This window comes from Rhinopithecus roxellana, chromosome 2 (genome assembly GCF_007565055.1).
Source record: "Rhinopithecus roxellana isolate Shanxi Qingling chromosome 2, ASM756505v1, whole genome shotgun sequence".
NCBI classification, from domain to species: domain Eukaryota; kingdom Metazoa; phylum Chordata; class Mammalia; order Primates; family Cercopithecidae; genus Rhinopithecus; species Rhinopithecus roxellana.
This window is the reverse complement of record NC_044550.1, coordinates 161,947-172,244: the sequence shown is the minus strand read 5'-3', so window position 1 is coordinate 172,244 and position 10,298 is coordinate 161,947.

Sequence of the window (10,298 nt, the reverse complement as noted above, 5' to 3'; positions counted from 1 at the left end):
ATACCCAGTGAGTTTCAATTTGTATAGTGCACAAAAACAAAAATAAAAACAATCATCTGCACAATTGAGCTATATGATTTCATTAAAACAGGTTTCACAATGCATGAAAGGACTAGATTAGCCAGGCCTGGTGGCTCCTGCCTGTAGTCCCAACTTCCCTGGGGGGTCTGAAGTGGGATAATCAGTTAACCCAGGAGGTGGAGGCTGCAGTGAGCCATGATGGCACCACTGCACTCCAGCTGGGCAACAGAGCAAGACCAAGAATGAAGGCAGGAAGGCAGGAAGGAAGGGAAGGAGGGAGGGAGGGAGGGAGGGAGGAAACAAAGGACTAGAAAAAGTATATAGAAGAATCATTAAACACTACTAGATTTGGTAGTCAATAATAATCAAGTTCTCCTTTTTGCTGGCATAGGGATAGCACTATCCTACCCCACTGAAGTTAGATACAGCCTTATAACATTTTTTGACCAATAGAGGTGCAGTGTTAAATGATGTGTGTACTTTCTTCAGTTCTTTTCCTTCTGCCAAGGTAACCAGCAATATCCTAGCTGGTGGAACCTCTGTTAGACGGTGTCCCTTGGTACAGACAACGTGGAGTAGAGACCCCAATCATTCTGTGATTGACATGGATTACACCAATCCATATGAATTTACAGTATCTCTAGTTCAAAAATTGTGAAATACTGGAAATTTCAAGTAATTCAACCTAATAGCATAAACACAAAATACACTTGTTCTTTTAAGCCACTAAGATTTAGGGATTGTTTTTCCTGTACTATACCTAATCTATACTATTAGTAAGTGATTTTTTCCCTAAAGAGCAATGAAGTCTATTCTAAAATATTTGGTTGAGATTCCCATTTATACCACTATTAAGGAGGATGGAATGATAAAGAGCACTTGAATGATTACATCTTCATATTAGGATAATTTTATACTGGATTTTAGTTTAGAATTATTCCTTTAGTTCAGATTTAAAACCTCTTTATAGCTGAGTTCTCTTCAAGCATATGAAAAGAGAAAATAGATATTTTTCTTGGAGCTGTCATCACTTTAAAATGAAACCAGGTGTGGTGGTGCACACCTTTAGTCCCAGCTATTTGGGAGGCTGAGATAGGAGGATCCTTTGAGCCCAGGAGTTTGAGACCAGCCTGGGCAACATAGCAAGACCCTGTCTCTAAAAAAGAAAAGAAAACTTCTCATATGTAATTCCCTAATCGTTAAGAATTCTCAAAATGCTGATGTGGTAGGATCACACAAGCCCAAGAGGGTGAGGCTGCAGTGAGCCATGACTGTGCCACTGCACTTCAGCCTGGGTGACAGAGCAAGACCCTATCTTAGAAAAAACAAAAAAGGAATTTTCAAAAGGAATGATTTCCTTTAAATAATTAAACAAATTTAAATATATGTTTTAAGTCTCATAAGGAATGTATAATACCTCCCTTTAAGTCCTTGTAAAGTTGGTAGAATAACCAAAATTTTAAATTTTATTTTATTTAGAAAAAAATTTTATTTTTAATTTCTGTGGGCACATAGTAGGTGCATATATTTATGGATGGCGTACATGAGATGTTTTGATACAGGCATGGAATGTTAAACAAAAATATTTTAAAGCAAGCCAGGGGACTGGAAGAGTAGTGATATGGACAGGACTGTGTCCCCCCCACCATTCATATGTTGAAGTCCTAACCCCCAGTGCCTCAGAATGTGACTGTATTTGGAGATAGAATTTTTTTTTTTATTATTTTACTTTAAGTTCTAGGATACATGTGCACAACATGCAGGTTTGTTACACAGGTATACATGCACCATGTTGCTTTGCTGCACCCATCAACTTGTCGTTTACATTGGTTATTTCTCCTAATGCTATCCCTCCCCGAGCCTCCCACCCCCTGACAGGGCCCAGTGTGTGATGTTCCCCTCCCTGTGTCCATGTGTTCTCATTGTTCAATTCTCACACGAGTGAGAACATGCAATGTTTGATTTTCTGTCCCTGTGATAGTTTGCTGAGAATGATGGTTTCCAGCTTCATCCATGTCCCCGCAAAGGACATGAACTCATCCTTTTTATGGCTGCATAGTATTCCATGGTGTATATGTACCACATTTTCTTAATCCAGTCTATCATTGATGGACATTTGGGTTGGTTCCAAGTCTTTGCTATTGTGAATAGTGCCGCAATAAACATACATGTGCATGTGTCTTTATAGTGGCATGATTTATAAACCTTTGAGTATATACCCAGTAATGGGATAGCTGGGTCAAATGGCATTTCTACTTCTAGATCCTTTAGGAATCACCACACTGTCATCCACAATGGTTGAACTAATTTACACTCCCACCAACAGTGTAAAAGTGTTCCTATTTCTTCACATCCTATCCAGCATCGCTTGTTTCCTGACGTTTTAATGATTGCCATTCTAACTGGCATGAGATGGTATCTCATTGTGGTTTTGATTTGCATTTTTCTAATGACCAGTGATGATGAACTTTTTGTCATATGTTTGTTGACTGCATGAATTTTTTCTTTTGAGAAGTGTCTGTTCATATCCTTTGCCTACTGTTTGATGGGGTTGTTTGTTTTTTTCTTGTAAATTTGTTTAAGTTATTTGTAGATTCTGGATATTACCCCTTTGTCAGATGGGTAGATTGCAAAAATTTTCTCCCATTCTGTAGGTTGCCTGTTAACTCTGATGATAGTTTCTTTTGCTATGCAGAAGCTCTTTAGTTTAATCACATATGTCTATTTTGTCTATTTTGGCTTCTATTTTGTCTATATAGCCATATGTCTATTTTGGCTTCTGTTGCCATTGCTTTTGGTGTTTTAGTCATGAAGGCTTTGCCCATGCCTATGTCCTGAATGGTATTGCCTAGGTTTTCTTCTAGGGTTTTTATAGTTTTAGGTCTTACATTTAAGTCTTTAATCCATCTTGAGTTAATTTTTGTATAAGGGATAAGGAAGGGATCTAATTTCAGCTTTCTGCATATGGCTAGCTACTTTTCCCAACACCATTTATTAAATAGGGAATCCTTTCCTCTTTTCTTGTTTCTGTCAGGTTTGTCAAAGATCAGATGGTTGTAGATATGTGGTGTTATTTCTGAGGCCCCTGTTCTGTTCCATTGGTCTATATATCTGTTTTGCTACCAGTACCGTGCTGTTTTGGTTACTGTAGCCTTGTAGTATAGTTTAAAGTCAGGTCGCATGATGCCTCCAGCTTTGTTCTTTGGCTTAGGATTGTCTTGGCTATGTGGGCTCCTTTCTGATTCCATATGAACTTTAAAGTAGTTTTTTTCCAATTCTGTGAAGAAAGTCAGTGGTAGCTTGATGGGGATGGCACTGAATCTATAAATTACCTTGGGCAGTATGGCCATTTTCACAATATTGATTCTTCCTATCCATGAGCATGAAATATTCTTCTATTTGTTTGTGTCCTCTTTTATTTTGTTGAGCAGTGGTTTGTAGTTCTCCTTGAAGAGGTCCTTCACATCCCTTGTAAGTTGGATTCCTAGGTATTTCATTCTCTTTGTAGCAATTGTGAATTGCTCACTCATGATTTGGCTCTCTGTTTGTCTGTTCTTGGTGTATAGGAATGCTTGTGATTTTTGCACACTGATTTTGTATCTTGAGACTTTGCTGAACTCGCTTATCAGGTTAAGGAGATTTTGGGCTGAGACGAGGGGGTTTTCTAAATATACAATCATGTCATTTGCAAACAGGGACAATTTGACTTTCTCTTTTCCTAATTGAATACCCTTTATTTGTTTCTCTTGCCTGATTGCCCTGGTCAGAACTTCCAACACTATGTTGAATAGGAGTGGTGGGAGAGCACATCCTTCTCTTTGCTGGTTTTCAAAGGGAATGCCTCCAGTTTTTGCCCATTCAGTATGATATTGGCTGTGGGTTTGTCATAAACAGCTCTTATTATTTTGAGATACATTCCGTCAATACCTAGTTTATTGAGAGTTTTTAGCATGAAGAGCTGTTGGATTTTGTCAAAGGCCTTTTCTGCATCTATTGAGGTAATTGTGTGGTTTTTGTCATTGGTTCTGTTTATGTGATGGATTATATTTACTGATTTGTGTACATTGAACCAGACTTGCATCCCAGGGATGAAGCCCACTTGATCATGGTGGATAAACTTCTTGATGTGCTGCTGGATTTGGTTTCCCAGTATTTTATTGAGGATTTTTGCATCAGTGTTCATTAGGGATATTGGTCTAAAATTCTTTTTTTTTGTTGTGTCTCTGCCAGGCTTTGATATCAGGATGATGCTGGCCTCATAAAATGAGTAAGGAGGATTCCCTTTTTTCCTATTGATTGGAATAGTTTCAGAAGGAATGGTACCAGCACCTCCTTGTACCTCTGATAGAATTCAACTGTGAATCCACTGGACTAGTTTTGGTTGTTAGGCTATTAATTATTGCCTCAATTTCAGAACCTGTTGTTGGTCTATTCAGAGATTCAACTTTTTCCTGGTTTAGTCTTGGGAGGATGTATGTGTCCAGGAATTTATCCATTTCTTCTAGATTTTCTAGTTTATTTGCATAGAGATGTTTATAGTATTCTCTGATGGTAGTTTGTATTTCTGTGGTATTGGTGGTGATATCCCCTTTATCATTTTTTATTGCATCTTTATTTGATTCTTCTCTCTTTTCTTCTTTATTAATCTTGCTAGTGGTCTATCTATTTTGTTGATTTGTTCAAAAAAGCAGCTTCTGAATTGATATTTTGAAGGGTATTTGGGTCTCTGTCTCCTACAGTTCTGCTCTGATCTTAGTTATTTCTTGCCTTCTGCTAGCTTTTGAATTTGTTTGCTCTTGCTTCTCTAGTTATTTTAATTGTGATGTTAGGGTGTCGATTTTAGATCTTTCCTGCTTTCTCCTGTGGGCATTTAGTTCTATAAATTTCCCTCCACACACTGCTTTAAATGTGTCCCAGAGATTCTGGTACATTGTGTCTTTGTTCTCATTGGTTTCAAAGAACATCTTTATTTCTGCCTTCATTTTGTTATTTACCCAGTAGTCTTTCAGGAGCAGGTTGTTCAGTTTCCATGTAGTTGTGCGGTTTTGAGCGAGTTTCTTAATCCTGAGTTCTAATTTGATTGCACTGCGGTCTGAGAGACAGTTTGTTGTGATTTCCGTTCTTTTACATTTGCTGAGGAGTGTTTTATTTCCAATTATGTGGTCAATTTTAAAGTAAGTGTGATGTGGTGCTGAGAAGAATGTATATTCTGTTGATTTGGGGTGGAGAGTTCTGTAGATATCTATTAGGTCCGTTTGGTACAGAGCTGAGTGCAAGTCCTGGATGTCCTTGTTAACCTTCTGTCTCGTTGATTTGTCTAATATTGACAGTGGGGTGTTAAAGTTTCCATTAACCAGTCTAAGTCTCCTGGTAGGTCTCTCAGGACTTGCTTTATGAATCTGGTAGCTCCTGTATTGGGTGCATATATATTTAGGATAGTTAGCTCTTCTTGTTGAATTGATCCCTTTACCATTATGTAATGGCCTTCTTTGTCTCTTTTAATCTTTGTTGGTTTAAAGTCTGTTTTATCAGAGACTAGGGTTGCAACCCCTGCTCTTTTTTTGCTTTCCATTTTCTTGGTAGATCTTCCTCCATCCCTTTATTTTGAGCCTATGTGTATCTCTGCATATGAGGTAGGTCTCCTGAATACAGCACACTGATGGGTCATGACTCTTTATCCAATTTGCCAGTCTGTGTCTTAATTGGGGCATTTAGCCCATTTACATTTAAGGTTAATATTGTTATGTGTGAACTTGATCCTGTCGTTATGATGTTAGCTGGTTATTTTGCTCATTAATTGATGCAGTTTCTTCCTGGCATCAATGGTTTTTACATTTTGGCATGTTTTTGCAATGGCTGGTACTGGTTGTTCCTTTCCACGTTTAGTGCTTCCTTCAGGAGCTCTTGTAAGGTAGGCCTGATTGTGAGAAAAATCTCTCAGCCTTTGCTTGTCTGTAAAGGATTTTATTTCTCCTTCACGTATGAAGCTTAGTTTGGCAGGATATGAAATTCTGGGTTGAAAATTCTTTCCTTTAAGAAGGTTGAATATTGGCTCCCGCTCTCTTCTGGCTTGTATAGTTTCTGCCAAGACATCTGCTGTTAGTCTGATGGGCTTTCCTTGTGGGTAACCCGACCTTTCTCTCTGGCTTCCCTTAACATTTTTTCCTTCATTTCAACCTTGGTGAATCTGACAATTATGTGTCTTAGGATTGCTCTTCTTGAGGAGTATCTTTGTGGTGTTCTCTGTATTTCCTGAATTTGAATGTTGGCCTGCCTTGCTAGGTTAGGGAAGTTCTCCTGGATAATATCCTGAAGAGTGTTTTCTAACTTGGTTCCATTTTCCCTGTCACTTTCGGGTACACCAATCAAATGTAGATTTGGTCTTTTCACATAGTCCCATATTTCTTGGATGCTTTGTTCATTTCTTTTTACTCTTTTTTTCCTCTAAACTTGTCCTCTCACTTTATTTCATTAATTTGATCTTCAATCACTGATATCCCTTCTTCCACTTGATCAAATCGGCTATTGAAGCTTGTGCATGCGTCACGATGTTCTCGCACTGTGGTTTTCAGCTTCATCAGGTCATTTAAGGTCTTCTCTACACTGTTTATTCTTGTTGGCCATTCGTCTGACCTTTTTTCAAGGTTTTTAACTTCCTTGTGTTGGGTTAGAACATGCTCCTTTAGCTTGGAGAAGTTTGTTATTACTGACCTTCTGAAGCCTATTTCTGTCAACTCATTAAATTTATTCTCCATCCAGTTTTATTCTGCTGCTGGAGAGGAACTGCAATCCTTTGGAGGAAAGGAGGTGCTCTGGTTTTTAGAATTTTCAACTTTTCTGCTCTGGTTTCTCCCCATTTTTGTGGTTTTATCTTCCTTTGGTCTTTGATGTTGGTGACCTACAGATAGGGTTTTGGTGTGGATGTCCTTTTGTGGATGTTGATGCTATTCCTTTCTGTTTGTTAGTTTTCCTTCTGACAGTCAGGGCTCCCAGCTGCAGGTCTGCTGGAGTTTGCTGGAGGTTCACTCCAGACTTGTTTGCCTGGATATCACTAGCGGAGGCTGCAGAACAGCAAATATTGCAGAACAGTGAATATTGCTGCCTGATCCTTCCTCTGGAAGCTTCGTCCCAGAGGGGCACCCACCTGTATGAGGTGTCTGTCGTCCCCTACTGGGAGGTGTCTCCTAGTCAGGCTACACGGGAATTAGGGACCCACTTGAGGAGGCAGTCTGTCCAGTCTCAGAGCTCAAACATCATGCCACTGCTCTCTTCCGAGCTGTCAATAGGGATGTTTAAGTCTGCAGAAGTTGTCTTCTGCCTTTTGTTCAGCTATGCCCTGCCCACAGAGGTGGAGTCTATCGAGGCAGTAGGCTTTGCTGAGCTGTGGTGGGCTCCACCCAGTTCAAGCTTCCTGGCCACTTTGTTTACCTACTCAAGCCTCAGCAATGGCAGATGTCACTCTCCCTGCCAGGTTGTAGCCTCACAGGTTGATTTTAGACTGCTGCGCTGAGCCAGGCACGGGAGGGAATCTTCTGGTTTACTGGTTGCTAAGACCATGAGAAAAGCACAGTATTTGGTCGAGAGTGTACCATTTTTCCAGGTACAGTCTGTCCCACCTTCCCTTGGCTAGGAAAGGGAAATCCCTTGACACCTTGCACTTCCCGGATGAGGTGATGCCCCGCTCTGCTTCGGCTCACCCTCTGTGGGCTGCACAACCAGTCCCAATGAGACGAACCAGGTACCTCTGTTGGAAATGCAGAAATCATCCGTCTTCTGCGTTGATCTTGCTGGGGGCTGCAGACCGGAGCTGTTCCTATTCGGCCATCTTGGAAGCAACTGGAGATGGCACTTTTAAAGAGGTATGAAATGAAAGTAAAATGAGGTTATGGTGGGTGAATCCTGATTCAATATGACAGACATCCTTATAAAAAGAGGAAATTGGGACACAGACATGTTCAGAGAGATGACCATATGAAGTCAACAGAGAGACAGCCATCTATAAGCCAAGGAGAGAGGCCTTAGAAGAAACCAACCCTGCCAACACGTTGATACCTAGCCTCAAGAATTGTCAGAAAACAAATGTCTGTTGTTCAAGCCATCCAGTCTGTGGTACTTTGTTATAGCAGCCCTAGCAAACTAATAGGCAGCTATCACCACCATACTCCATGGTGTACAGTGTCATCTGAAAGAGCATCACAGTGTGAAAGAGGTCTTTAGTAGCTGAATCTAGTGAGGGAAGGAAATGTTGTACTCTGAACTGCATAGTTCCTTTACTATGATGCAAAACCATTTAAAAGAATAGTTCAAGAACCTCCCATTTATTGTGTTAAATTTCTAACTCCAAAAAACAAGTAAAATATCCATCGAATCACTTGTACCATTTCAATATAGTTCTCCCTTAAAGAATATGCGAGTTGAACAAAGAGGCTGAGAGTCAGGATTCACAGCTGTAACACCAACATAAACCTATTCTTTGATTGTAAAGTATGACTATCAACATGGGACATTATCTTCCTGTCAGAGGGTTTTTGACTAGTGATCTAACTGTGAGCCAAATGCACAGTGTTGCAGAAACAACAGTTCTGCTGCTATTCGATCTTTGTTCCCAAGGAGCTGCTAAATGCAGATCTCCCATTTACTTAAGGCTTTAATATTCAGGGCTATGGATTTCAGAGCTTAACATCTTGTTTTTATACATAATTTTGCAGCTAAAGCACTAAAAATTTCAGAAAATCACCATTTTAAAGTCTTTTGATTTTTATTTGTAATCTCTAAGAAGGCCAAATATCAGAGCTAAACAATTTCTACTTAGAACACAGAGGAACACTTGGTCTCTCTTTTGTTTGGCCTTCAATATAACCTCATCCCTGTATGCTACTTATTAATTACATAGAGGAAAACAGTAATTTACAGTAGTGACAACTTAAAGGGACCACTTTAACAAAATGATCAGGGTTAGCATAACCAGTAATAATTTTTGGTAGGATACACTAAAAATGACATAGTGTTACTTCTGTGGTATCCTGGCAAAAAATGCATAACTTGAAAAAATGTATAACCTGAATCTAATCATGAAGAAATATCAGACACATCCAAATTGAGGAACAGACTTGCTGCAAGTAAACTTCCCATAAAGCCTCAAAATGTCAAGGTCATGAAAAACAAAAAAAGACCAGTGAACTGTTCCAGATTACAAGAGATGAATGAGACGTGATGACTAAAAGCCATGTCTCGTCCTGGATTGGATCTTGGACCAGAAATCCTTTTCCTTTTGCTATAAAAATACATTAGTGGAACAAATGGTGAAATTTAAATTCATAAATTATAGAATAATATTGTATGAATATTAATTTTCTGATTTTGATAATTGTCCTGTAGTGATGTAAGAGAATATAGTTTGTTTTGGTTTTGGTTTTATTTCGAAGTGTTGAAGTATAAGTGAACCTCATGTCTGCAAGTTACTGTCAGTTTTTTAAAATCTAGCTACAGAAAGCTATTAATTTAAGAAATCCAGGTGAAAATATATAAGAATTATTGGTTATATTTTTTATAACTGTAGTGTGTTTTAAAAATATATAATCCCAGGCAAAAAAGAATTTAGATGACAGATGTGATAGAGTACTCCTTCTAGCACCTCTACCCTAACTTATATTACTCAAAATTATAATCAGATTGGGAAATAGTTTATATGTTTTGAATTTCTCTAAATTGAAAAAAGAATTTATTGTGCTTTTCTTTTCACAGGTAGCTAAATTTCAAGCAGATTCATTGACTGTGTAATATTTTTTTCCGTTGGCAAGTTAAGAGGAACAACATTTGATACTAGACATATTCCATTCATGTTACAAGTGTTTATTAAACGTATACTATGTGCCAGTCACTGTGCTAGATTTAGGGATAAATAAATAAAATACACATGGTATGTGACCTAGAGGATCTTCTAGATTAGTACAGGAGACAGACATATAAATGAATACTTGTAAAGAAGTAATAAATGTTATAATAAGAGTTAGTGAGTGAGTGTGCACGTGTTGGGCCAGGGGGTAGTTTACTATTGTATACAAGAGATTGATGGTCAATTCCCAGGAAGCAGGGAAAGGGAAGGAGTTAGAAAAATCTTCATAAAAGAGACTGTGTTTGAATTGAGTCTTAAAAGCTGAGTCCTGGTTTAGACGGACAATGGAGTAAAGATATTCTGGGCAGATGAAATGGCACGAACAAAAGACATGGAGCTATGAAACAGGCTATTATGGGGACAGCAAATAATTCAGAATGGC